The sequence below is a fragment of the Eublepharis macularius genome, chromosome 7, assembly GCF_028583425.1.
Source record: "Eublepharis macularius isolate TG4126 chromosome 7, MPM_Emac_v1.0, whole genome shotgun sequence".
NCBI classification, from domain to species: Eukaryota; Metazoa; Chordata; class Lepidosauria; order Squamata; family Eublepharidae; genus Eublepharis; species Eublepharis macularius.
In genome coordinates, this window is record NC_072796.1 from 84,270,048 (window position 1) to 84,283,681 (window position 13,634).

The window sequence follows — 13,634 nt, forward strand, 5'->3', positions numbered from 1 at the left end:
AATGGCAAAAGAAATTATCAGAATTTGTGTGGGCGGGGAAAAAGCCAAGAGTCAAGATGAAAGTGCTATGTGATGTAAAAGAAAGAGGTGGACTGCAATTACCAAATTTGAGATTATATCATGAAGCGATATGTTTAACATGGTTAAGAGATCGGGTAAACAAATCTAATTATAAGCTGTTAATATTGGAAGGTCATAATAATCTGTTTCGGCTGGCATGCATATTTATGTTATGAGAAATATAAAATGGATGGAATGTTTCAACATCATTATGTAAGGAAAATTTTTCTTTAGTTTGGCAAAAATATAAAAAATACATAGAGGAGAAAAGACCTTTGTGGATTGTACCGGCAGAAGTGATAAAACCACATACAGATTATCAAGGGGATGACTGGATAACATACAAGGATTTATTGTTGATTGAGAGGGATGTTGTTAAAATGAAGACAGAGGAGGATTTATCTTTTAAATATGGATGGTTACAATATCGACAAATTAAAGACCTATTTGAAGTAGATAAAAGTAGGCTTCAGAAGTAGAAACTCAGAGCTAGAAGAACTTCTACTTGGGGAAGGAACAAAGATAATTGCTAAGTTTTATAAACTGTTGCTGAAATGGTATACAGAAGATGAAGTGGTTAAGACACAAATGGTGAAATGGGCTTTGAATTTTAACAAAGAGATCACAATGGATGAATGGGAATTTTTGTGGGAAAATACCATGAAAATATCTACATGTGTTAATTTAAAAGAGAATGGATATAAGATGATATACAGATGGTATTTAACACTGAAAAAATTAGCAAATATGTGTAATGTTATGTCAAACAAATGCTAGAAATGCAAACAACATGAAGGCTCTTTTTATCATATGTGGTGGACTTGTGACAAGGCCAAGCAATATTGGTCTAAAATACATGCAGAAATGTTGAAAATTATAAAAGGTAATTTGCCTAAAAGCCCTGAATTATTTCTACTTGGACTTAAAATGGAAAAAATGAAATTAACAGATAGGACATTAATATGGTATATGACGGTGGCAGCAAGATTATTATATGTGCAATATTGGAAGCAAGAGGAAACACCAGAGGTTGAAGATTGGATACAAAAACTGTTGTATATGGTGGAGATGGACAAATTAACTAGAAAGCTGAAAAAACAAAGTGCAAATGCATTTTTAAAGGACTGGGAAAAAATTAAAGAATATCTGGAAAATAAATGGGATGTAAAAGGACAATTATGGTCGATGGATAACTATTGATGTCTATAGGATAGATCAGAATGTGTGGAAAAAAAGAACTTTACCTTGAAGAATTAGGAAAATTAGAAGTACTAGAATAGAGGAACATACTAAGATTAAAAAGGTTTTACTGCTGTGGGGGGTCAAGGGGGAAGGGGGGAAGAGGGTGGGAAATGTTGATTTGAGAAATGTAAGACAATTAATCTGTAGGAGTTGAAAACTAAATGGATGGTTTATGTAGTTTGTAACACATATTTTATTCTACACAATAAAATTTAAAAATAAAAATAAAAAATGCAACATTCATAATTTTTCATTTGAAATCTTAATTTTGTACTGCAAAATTTAAATTTTGGATTTAGATATCATTATTTTGTTTTTGTGCCAGTTTGATGTGAGTGCCAGTTTGGTATATTGGTTAAGAGTGGCAGAACTCTAATCTGGAGAGCCAAGTTTGATTCCCCACTCCTCCATTTGTAGCCATTTGGGTGACCTTGGGTCAGTCACAGTTCTTCAGAGCTTGCTCAGCCCCACCCACCTCACAGGGTGATTGCTGTGAGGATAATAACAACATACTTTGTAAACCGCTCTAAGTGGGCATTAAGTTGTCCTGAAGGGTGGTATATAAATTGATTGATTGATTGTTGTTGTTGTTATCCTGCTTGTCTCCCCAAAGGAGAGCCTTACTAGCTTACAAAATGCAAATTAAATCAGCAAAAAGAAAAAAGAAAGCAAATAAACAATACAGCTCATCATATTCCTGGTTACTCCTGGATCAGGCTGCAAGTCAAGGGCTAAGAGCTTTTTGGCTTTTGCCTTTCTGTTTACACCACTGACCATGCCCAGCTTTAAGTGCTTCCAAACGGAGGAGAAACATCATTGCTTCCTCATTCTGCTATTATAAACATATTCCCCACATTCCTTCCTTAAAATTCAACATAAAAGTTTCAGCTTACGTTTCATCTCTGCTATACAAATGTCTTTGGAGGCCAGTTCTTTCCTACAGAGAAACCTCCTAGTTTGAATTGTCTCCAGTAAGATGGGAATAGGTTAGCATGTCAGTCCATAGTCATAAATGCACCATAATTTATGTCACAAGACAAGCTCTTCTAACTCTGCCAACAAGGTAAAGTCACTGCCTAAGTCTTCTGCATAATCATTGATTTTAATATGAGCCTGTATCTCCTAACAAAAAAATTAATAGGCATTTTTTTTTATAAGGCTTGGATTTTTTCCTCTTGCTTCAGAGTTTTTGATGTTTTAAACAGATGATCACAAGAGAACATTTCACTTATGTGCACTTGATACTTAAAACATACACATAAAAGAATATACAGTAATTTGAGGAACTACAATAGGACAAGCAAATTATCCATTCCCTCTTTATTAAGAAAGATAAACTTTATGAACTCTGGAGACTAAGCAACACTGAAACAGAATCTTTAGTAAAGTTTTGGATCTCTTCTCTTCTCATGAGGAAGAGCTCTGATTGTGTAGGCCTAAAGACACCTGTCTCATGATGGCTATCAGTATGAGGCTTCACAAATGCTTTCATTTGAGTTTGCATTCTGGGTTCTGCAAGGAGTGGTTATTCCTTTAAAATAGATCCTTTAATCTCTTCTCCCCGCGAGTGAAGGGTTAAAATGTCTGTTAGTGCATTCATAGCCTTACCTTGCCAGAGCTTTTAGAATGTGCAGCTTGTTCACAGCACTTTTAAGAAAGAGAACTTTGCTCACTCTAACACTCTGATTAGGTAATTTCTCAATTATTTAAGATTTGCTACAGTGTTGTGAAGAAGAGTCTTTATTCTGTCTCTAGTGCAATGGGATTTGAAATCATTAGTTCATCTTCTTTTATATGAAATGTAGAGTTTCTTCCTCTTTTTCACACTATTCGTTTTTGTACTCTAACTAAAAATGAATTTCAGAATGATTATGAGTTGCACCTGTTGAGCAGGACACAGGATCACTCCTAAAAATGTTAGTAGAGCACAGCTGTATGTCAATGGGAAAACTGGATAGCAATCAACACCTATAGTAATGCCACCAAAGGGTGAAGAAGGCATGAGTAAAAAGAGGCATGGTGAAGAAGGGGGCACAGCACAGGAGGAATGAATTATCTCTGGACTCATTTCCAATCTATTTCATAAATTTATAAGGCAGCATATAAATTTTTAAAAAATTATCTTACTAGAAATTCTGGACGACTCTGGATAACTGTGTCCCTCCTTCCTCTACCCTGTCTCTCACAGCCATAATGGAAGATGGTCTTCTGGCTAATTCCAGCAGCTAGGAAGGACCAGATCAGAATGCTTGCGGCCAAAGGTCATCACAATCAAGTGAATAAAACTCAAATAAAACACATAAGCAAAACATGAGACTCACCTTCCAAGGTCTGTACATCAACATTAAGATGGACCGATATGAATACTACCAGACCTCCCCTTTCCACTCCCTTTTACCTTGACACAAATTTTGACAGCTGGTACTAAGGCACGGTAACCCTGAAGACTGAGGAGGGGGGTTGGATACCTCGGACTATGTGTCTAGCAGACATAGTATATGTCTCTACGCAGGGCTACCCTTGGGTCTGACCTGGAAACTACAGCGGGCCCAAAATGCTGCTGCTCGGGTCCTGATGAACGTTACATTCAGGTCACATATTACACCAGTTTTGCAGCAGCTTCACTGGCTTCCCATGGAGTTCTGGTTCCGTTTCAAGCTATTGGTGTTGACCTTTAAAGCCCTACACAGACTGGGGCCAGCTTACCTGAGGGACCATCTCTCCCTGTATGTACCACGGAGAGTGCTTCATTCAGCAGATAAGAACTTGCTGATGATCCCTGGCCCCAGGGAGGCTCGTTTGGCCTCAACCAGGGCCAGGGCTTTTTCAGTCCCTGGCCCCAACCTGGTAGAACTCTCTGTCTGAAGACCCTCAGGCTTGCCAAGATCTGGTATCATTTCGGCAGGCCTGCAAGACAGAGATGTTCCACTGGGCATATGGTTGAGGCCAGTATTAGGACCATCACTGAGTCTCCCATCACCTTCTATCCAATGACATACCATCCATCTGGGTGTCTCCCTCTTTGTATTTGAGGGCAGGAATGTGCAATAGGCCATCTAAGCTATGATTTTATGATATGATTTTAATTGTATTTATATAATTATGTGTTTTATGAATGTTGTACCCCGTCCTGAGTTCGCTTGTGGGGAGGGCAGGCTAAATACCAAATAAAGTAAAGTAAAGTAAGTAAAGTTTAATTTCAATTTGTTCATTTTCAGCTATTTCACCACAGCTATCAGGCAGCAATTCAAGATTTCTACTGAATCTTGTGGGGACCTGGATAGTGAGATATAGAATTGAGTGTCATCTGCAGATCGATGACATCCAACTCCATAGCTGCTAATGAGTTCTCCTAAAGGCTTTACGTAGAGACTGAATAATGTGGGAGATAACATTGTGCCCTCCAGAACCCTGCAAGATAGCTCCCATTCTGGAGATAGCTGATCTCTGACAGCAACACTTTGAGTCCGTTCCATGAGAAACTATTTAAACTAGTCCAAGGCACATCCTTTGATGCCCACTTCTGTCTCTAGACTCCTCAACAGAATGACATGGTCTACTGTATCAGATAGATCTAGGAGTAACAATAAGGAGGCATGGCCTTTGTTTATGTTCAGACAGAGATCATCTACTAACACTACTAGTGCCATCTCTGTCCCATGCCCCAGTCTGAATCAAGACTGGAAAGTGTCCAGAACGCTAGAGTTATACAAGAAGGTCTGGGTTTGGCCAGCTACTGCTTTCTCAATCACTTTGCTCAGAAAGGGCAGATTAAAGACTGGGTGATAATTGGCCACATAATTTTTATCTCTGGTATTTTTTTTTTAGTTAGTGGATGGATAGCTGCCTGTTTGGTCAGCCGGGGGAAGGTGCCCTGAATTAGCGATTGATTTACAATAGACATCAGTGGCATCACTAATGTCTATTGTAAATCAATAAGACATCACTTATGTGGTCCTTTACTTGATTTTAACAGCCAAGATGGGCAAGGGCCGAGCACAAAAGTAGTGGCTTTCATAGACATCAGAATCTTGTTAAGAACTGTCATTGTAATTGGTTCAAGGCAGTCCAAATATAAGCCAGATGGTGCATTAAGCATTTCTTCTATCTTGTCTGCATTGCAGCTAGCGTTAAGATTAGTGCATATTTGTGCTATTTTATCAACAAAAACCTTAGCAAAGGCCTCATAGCTAATTGTCTGTTCCGGGGACTGTAAAGGTTCAGATTTAGGAGTTAGAAGGTGTCTAGATAGCTTAATAACTGGGACAGTCATGAACTAGCTGATGCAATGATTGCAATATCATTTCTTTGCCATCCTCATTTCTGTTTCATAGGTCATCCAGTGGGCTCTGTAGCATGTTCTATCAGCTTTCACAAAAGTTTTTCATCAGCGTCTTTCTAGATGTTGTCCAACCCTCTTTAGGTCAGCCAGCTCCATGATAAACTATGCTTCTTCCCAGGGAGCTGTCAACAAGGAGCAATGGTGTTTGGAATCTTGAAGGATCCATGAGCCTTTGTGGATGAATCATTTTAACTGGACCCACCATTTTGTGGGGTGTTGGGGCCATATTTACTTTTGCCTTCAGTACTTGATGGTCTGACTACGGTTCAGGCTGAATCTCCAATGTTGAAACAAGACTTTCCCTCAAAGGCTCAGTGCAAAATATTAAGTCTAAGGTGTGGCCTCTTTCATGTGTAGGGCCTGTCACTATTTGAGAGAGGCACAGGGTTGCCAGGGAAGTCATAATTTTCTGAGCTGGGCCTGACTTGGCATGGTTGTTGAAGTCCCCCAGAAGAGTAAGTCTAGAGGTCTCTAACATCATATCTGCTAGCCACTCTGCCAACTCAGAAAGGGTGCTTATTGGGGAGCTGGGCAGTCTGTAAAGAAGCAGGGTACCCAGTCTATCTTTAATTCCCAGTGACAGGAACATGCAGTCAATATCAGCTATAGCTTGTACTGGGAGTCTACGGAAGATGAAGGACTCACGGAGAATAATAGCAACCCCTCCTCCCTGCCTACCATAGTGAAGTTGGTGTAGGACAGCATAACCAGGGGGAGTTAGTTGGGACAGACACATCATGTCATTTTACTGTAGCCATGTCTCTGTTAGGAAAGCAACATCAATTTCCTCTTCCTTCAATATTCCAGCAATGCATGTAACTTTGTTCCTAACAGATCTAGTATTGTATAGTTTTAGTGAATCAGGGGAGGTGGAAATGGCCCCATTGTCTGCAAGTGGAATGCTAGAGAGATTAGATAAACTGTGAACATTGTTGCTTGATACTTGTTGTCTTTGGTAAATCCTGCCTGCATATTTACCAGCACCCATCTTCACTTGAATAGTAAATTCACCTGACATTTTGCACCTCTCAAGCACATATTCAGATATCAAACATACTGGTGGCCATTACTTAGAAAAATTGTAGGGCTACATACATGGTATATTTAAGCAAGCACTATCCAGCAGGTGTCGTATCCATCAATGCATAGTTGGAGGAACTTTTCAATCCTCTTGTGTTCTCCACCTTGTGCAAATGATGTATGCTTGTCCGGAGCAGGACCCTCCTGCTCCGAACTGGGCCCGACCAGGCCCTCCCCCAGCCCTGGGCCGGGCCCCGCCAACGCCCCCCGCTTGCCAGACCCCCCCTCACCTCAAAGCCCAGGGAGAGCTGGGTCAAAGGAGCACTGACAGGCACGGCGCTGGAGCAACGCCCGGGCGCAGCGCAGGCTGAAGGAAGCAGCGGGGCCAGAGAACGCCGTGCTGCCGCGGCTGCCGCCGCCATGGCCTGCGCTGACGGGCCCGGGGCCGACACCCCCGGCGACACTGGCAGCAGCGGGCCGGGAAAGCCCGGGGAGGCCCTCGCCGGGCAGGCGGCCAACCGGGAGCAGGCGGCCGAGCGGGCAAGGCCCATGCCAGGAAGGGGGAGGGCGCAGATGCGGGAAGCAGAAGGGGGGCGAGAGCACCAAGCAGCGCCGGGCCTGATTGGGGGGCAGATGGTTGGGAGGGCTCCCTAGTGTGACGAGGCTGGCCCGGGCCAGGGAGGGGGAACGGGGATTGGCAAGGAGCTGGAAAGGGAGAGGGCTGGAGGAGGTAGGTGGGCGGGAGAAAGAATGGACGGGGGAAGCACCAGTGATGGGGCAGACAGCAGAGCAGGAGGCGGGGAGGAGGGAGAGCACGGTGGCAGATTGGTAGGGGGGCAGGAAGCTGGTTAAGGTGGTGGCATAAAAGGGAGGAACCCGAGGATGCCGAGGAGGAGAAGTTGGCAGGGAGAGTGAGCAAGGCCAGAGTGTGGAAGTGAGAGAGAGAGGGAACGGCCGGAGGCTCTCCAGGCAGCTGGTAGGAGGCAGAAGCCAGTGGCGAAACTGCTGCCCCTGCCCAGTCTGAGGCTGAGGGAACTCCTTTGCCACCACCCCAGTGAGGCCCAAGGGCACGGTGGAGCAGGGGGGGCGGCAGCGGGTAGGGCAGGGCCTCACAATGCTCCTCCAGCCATGCATCCCAGACTAAGAGCCATGGGCCAAGAACCCTTGTGCTTTTGCCCTTCAGCTCATGCCTCCCTGCTCAGTGCCCCAGTTAAATAGTCAGCCTAGCAAGCAGTACCTGTGAAGAGGAGAAAGCCTGGTGGTGGGGCCTGCATCTGCAGATCAAAGGCATGTACTGTAGGCATCCACCCAGCCCTCAGAAAGGTCTCCTCACATCCAAACATCCATCTGGCCCTTCAGCAAGGTCTCCTCACAAGCAAGCAACCCTTCCTGCCCAGTACCCCAGTTAAATAGTCAGCCTAGCAAGCAGTACCATCTCCCTTCCAAACATGGTGGCTTCCTTCCTCACTTTGATAGTGGTGAGAGAAGTCTGCCTATAGTGCTATGGAAGCAAATAGCATTGAGGACTTAAATGAATGATTAGAAATATATTGGCAATGGTTTTCTTGGCTTTTGCTTAAAATGTATTTGAGACAGACAGTGACACTGCTGCTAATTCAGCAGTGTGAGAATCAACAGTGTATTTAAAAAACCTCTCAGTTCAATATGGGACTGCCAGCCTGTATTCATCAACATCTTATTGAAAGAATGCACGCACACGCACACACACATGCTATAGTATTGCTTGCAAAGGTGGCATTGTCACAATTCCTGTATTTTAAAAGGTAGGTAAATAAATGCAATCTGCAGTTGGAGTAGTTAGATGCCAGAGGATTACCATTTGTTCTGAGGCTACAGTGATTAAAGATGACATATTTCTGAGGCTTGAAACAAGAATACTCTATATTGCAATTTATTTAATGTGTCATCATTGTTTCTCTTTTTGACCTCATGTAGTCTTTAGTTTATAAGTGAAAATTCACCAAGAAAACAACTGGTAAAATACACAAGTGGACAGGTTGCTGGAAGCATTTACTTTTTGGATTCCACATTTAACTTGAATTTCACTTTCACTTAGCTGGAGATGTTGATGTTCATTTCCAATCATATTCATGAAGGCTTTTTAAATTTTACTGTTTAGCTTGACAAAAAAACAGAAGAAGCCATATCCGCATGTATTTAATTTTAAAGTGATACACAGACATTCACATAATTATAAGCACAATGGCACACAAGAGCGTAGATTTCTCCTATTATCCTCCACTTGCACAAGAGCTTCCAAGGGTGAAAGATGGAAAGAGCAAAAATATTTCCTGATTTACTTTCTTTACAAAAGTCCCCAAATGTCCTGTGGCATTATATCTTCAAGGGGAGGGGAAGGTGGGAAGGATCTGCACACATGAACACCTCCCACATATGGTTCATAAGACCTAGTCAATATTTTTTGCACGTTTATAATTTCTGTTGAAAATTCCTTAACAGGCTGGAGTAATAGCACTGACATTCAGCCTAAGTTTTTATAGCTCCTGTGGGGATATGCATGTTTCTGTTCCCTCCTTGGAAGGCTCTGCATTCCCTTAGTCCCACGTAACCTACTTCTCTCTGGGTATTTCCACTGTAATGTCTAGTCTTATAGATCCAGAGAAGTTAACTGTGTTAGTCTGTAGTAGCAAAATAGAAGAGAGTCCAGTAGCCCCTTTAAGACTAAGCAACTTTACTGTAGCGTAAGCTTTCGAGAACCACAGTTCTCTTTGTCAGAAGAGTCTTATAGAGTATTTCCTGCTGAAGGACTAGCACTTCAGCACTCTACCTTTTTTCCACATCTCCCATGTGACAGACAGGATGCTGTTCCGTCCTTGAAAGGTAGAACAGCCATTAAGTTGTTTCATGCCTTAGCCCAGGGTTCCCAACATGATGCTCATGGGCACAATGGCACCCATCAAAACTTTTCTGGTGCCTGCCAATTGTTTATAGAAAGTGGTTATGGCCAGGTGGGGCTTTTGTACAGCAAGGCTTCTGATTGGCCTTTGGAGATTTGATTGGCTGTGTAGATTTTTTAAAACAAATTGCTTTGGCAGCAGTTGCCACCACAGTACAAGGATTTTGATTGTGTGACTGAAAGTAAGCTTCAGCAACTGTTTTGTGGCTATGTCCACCAGACTGTGCCAGAATTCCAAAGGTGCCAGCAGGCTTTAAAAGGTTGTGGACCTCTACCTACGGGAGTGCTCCCCCAGCATCCAATAACTTTTTAGAGAAGGTTTTTGAGGAAATCCCAGCAGCAGTTCAGTTGATATCTGCCTCAGCAAAAGAGTAGCTCTTCCTGGAATTGAGGCAGAGTGGTTTAGCTCTATCTTTGGGAGAGAAATCAGTCATCAGGTCTATCTTTGGTGATGATGAGCAGACCTTATATAATTTAATCTGACTCTTGGGAAAGGGCAGGCTAGTGGGGGACGAATCCTCTGTGTGAGAGGATCCAACCTGGTGGTTAGGTAGTAACTACCTGTTTGTAACCACAATCATTAGAAGGAATGTAAATCACAACCTGAAGCCATAACCAGCTTAAGTGCATCAACCAGACTTCTGTATCGAAACCTGGGATGCTGTTCTGTTCTTTAAAAACCATCTGTACATAAATAAATCTTCTTATCTTTTGAACCTCTAGCTTCAGCTATCTCTTACTCACCATAGAACTTACCTCATGGCAGAGAACCCAAAACTTTTATACTCACTTTCGTAAGAAGAACTAGCAATTATGGGGAAAGTTTATATTTCAAAACAAACTTAGTTCCCTCAAACTATAGGAGGCTATGTGGGTTCCCTCAGTTGGAAGAAAAGGCCTGTCCCACCCCCTTTGCATTTGTCAGATACTGCAGGGGAGAACATATACACTTGTGCCCTCTGAGGATGAAGGGGTTTACAGCTGCCCCCTACCCATACTTCTCCTGGGTAAGTATGACTGAATTGGGTGTGGTGTGGGTACAGAAATAAGACTACTAGCATCCAGATAATAAAGAAATTCAATAGAGTAATCAATCATATAGTTTATTTACACTGCTAACTAAGTAGCAACAATGAAAAGGTGAAAACATGCAATCCTCTAACCCTGGTGTGATGTATCATTAAGTGGTTGAAGTCAAGATATGTCTTTATTTCTTAGAATTACATTGTGTTTGGAAATCATCCATTACCAAGGGTGGGGGCTCCTCTCCTTTGCTGAGCCACCTGTGTTCAAGATGGCGCCCATGGCTTAATTCTTCATGCTAAATCAACAGAGCTTAAGATCAGAACAAAACAGATGTAAAGAGAGTTTCCTCTCTATGTCCAGAGATTTTATAGTTTCTTGTCTGACCCTCCCTTTGTGAGTCTTTCCATGTCTTCCTTTCCAGCTATCATAAATCTATCTGGGGGGTTCCCAAATCTCTCCTATATGTGACTCTCTGGCCAAGGTGTTATCTGGTATCCCTTTGTCTTCATCAATTGTATTGTTTTGGAATGTCCCAGTCGTTTATTGTGTTGACTTATACTGCATAATTTGCCTTGAATCTCATTGAGAAATGTGGACGATAGATAGATAGATAGATAGATAGATAGATAGATAGATAGATAGATAGATAGATAGATAGATAGATAGATAGATAGATAGATAGATAGATAGATAGATAGATAGATAGATAGATAGATAGATAGATAGATAGATAGATAGATAGATAGATAGATAGATCTGGCCAGAACCATCTGTATATATGTGACACTGAATTACCTTGTGTAAGGGAAGATGTAGTTTTCCTGGGACTTGCTGTTAACTTGTATAAATTATCTTTGAGCACGTGTAGAATGCAGACCCAGTTACTGACATTTGGACATCAGTTCCAGGGTGTAATGCATTTCTCCATTGCTCCTTTTTAGATTAGCTAGAACTAACTGAACATTACTGGAAAAATCACAGTTTCCTTTTTACCCAGGTGAGAGGTAGTTGTTGAAGAACAGGGATGGCTTTCCTTACTGTGTGACAGGATGCTTTAGGCAGACATGCCTAGTGATGCTGGAGGTTTCTTCTCATCTCTACCTGCCACTGGGTCCCTTGACTATGGGTCAGATCTGTATCCATTCTTCATCTCACTTGAATGCTCTGGCCTGAAAGCTGGTTTGGTGAAGACTTTTAAGCCAACTAGGTCAGATTTGTTCTCTTCTGGTGATGCTGTACCACTTTCAGCCTGATGTCATTAAAACTGGCTGTGCAACTGGCACTGCTGAGGCAATGACCAGACTCTTCTCCTGTGATCTTTGACTATACTTTTAACCCAACATCATAACCTCCCTAGATACTGTTTAATATATATTTGTATCCTGTCACCTTTTTTGTACTCACAACTATCATTATTAGTTGTATCACTAGCTATTTGATAATACTTGCTGTTCTTTTTTGAAAATCATTCCTACTGCTGCTCTCCTGCCAAGCATCATTCTCTGCAAAGCTTATATTTTCTTTACAAAATTCCTGATGATACTCTTCACAACTGACCATTTGCTCTGCACATGCTGTTGACTTTTTCTCTTTTTGCTGATTATTGATCTTTCACAGAAGAAGCTCTTATGCTTGTTCAAGAGACCCGCTTCTCACATTGAAATAGAAACACCTTCCCTTGATCTGTTTATTAAATTACAATAGGTCAGCATGAGGTTCCACTGCAAGAGACACTCTAGCACACTTTTTCTTAGATTATAGATTTATATAGTGAACCCTGAACCCCTCTTCTCATTAAAAGATTTAAAGTATACTCATTTCAAGTACAGGATTTCAAAAGAGTCGGGCATTGTTATCTCTCTTGATCATGTATTTTACATGCCTGTTGTATTCTGTGGATACAGAAGAAATAACCTTTTCATTAATTTTCTGTCAAGTGATATTAATAAAGTATTTTGTGAATAGGGACAGCCAGTGGAACAACTATAGGGGGGGGATGCAGGTTCAACAGTCTGGTCATGCAAGGAAGCTTGGGACAGCAGTCTGGGATTCTGCTTGGAGGCAAGAAAAGAGGCAAAAAAGCAAATTAATTGGGATTTACAAACAATTGGAGGTCTATTTGTAAGCTTCTTTGGGTCACCATTAGGGAGAAAGATGGGGTATAAATGATGTAAATAAATAAATATTATGTACATATTGTAGACTCACAAAGACAGGTGCAGTAAACTGATGTTTTTAACAAAAGAGTTTATTATCTCAGTATATTAGCTGTCAGACCCCATCCCTACACTGCAAGGACAGTTTATAGATATGGAATATCATAAGCCCCTTGCTATAAATCCTAGGCTCTGCCTGGCCCAAGGCATAATGGATGCAAGCTGGCCTGGAGACTGGAAAGTTACCAAGCCATGAGTCATAGGGGGATGACTGACTGATGACCCCCATGCCCTGGAGAGAAGCAGAGACAATGAGGTTTTCTGAGAAAACTCCCTGGCTAATTTCATCAATGCCTTCCACTACTTCCCCTCTCCCACTTACCTAATCAAAGCTATTCAGCACATCTGATAGCCTTCCTGTCTGGTACTTACTAGGTCATCAAGCAATATTTTTACCTACAGTGCATCTCAAATAGTCATATTAAACCTTTCTCAATTTATTGTCCTACCTCTGGAAAAACCATTAAGGTATTGTTTTTGGGAGCGAGACATCAGTTTTGCCCCAGCATATGTTTTTCACTGTAACTGAGCTACACAGCCATGCATCCAGTGTGCTTGTGTTCTGGCTCCATACATCCACCCTCAAGTTCACTTCAGCCTTCTCCGTCTCCCTGTGAAATTCTAGTCATTTTGCTGCTGCTCCCATGGACCCCTCCATCGTCAGGACTGGTAATTATCACCCTATCCCAAATTACTTTCTTGCATTTTCCTCCCTCATTTTCTTAGCCTTGTATGTGTGCTGTGTGTATTTGTGTTATTGCCCTTTTTATTTTTATTTTAATAAAAAAAC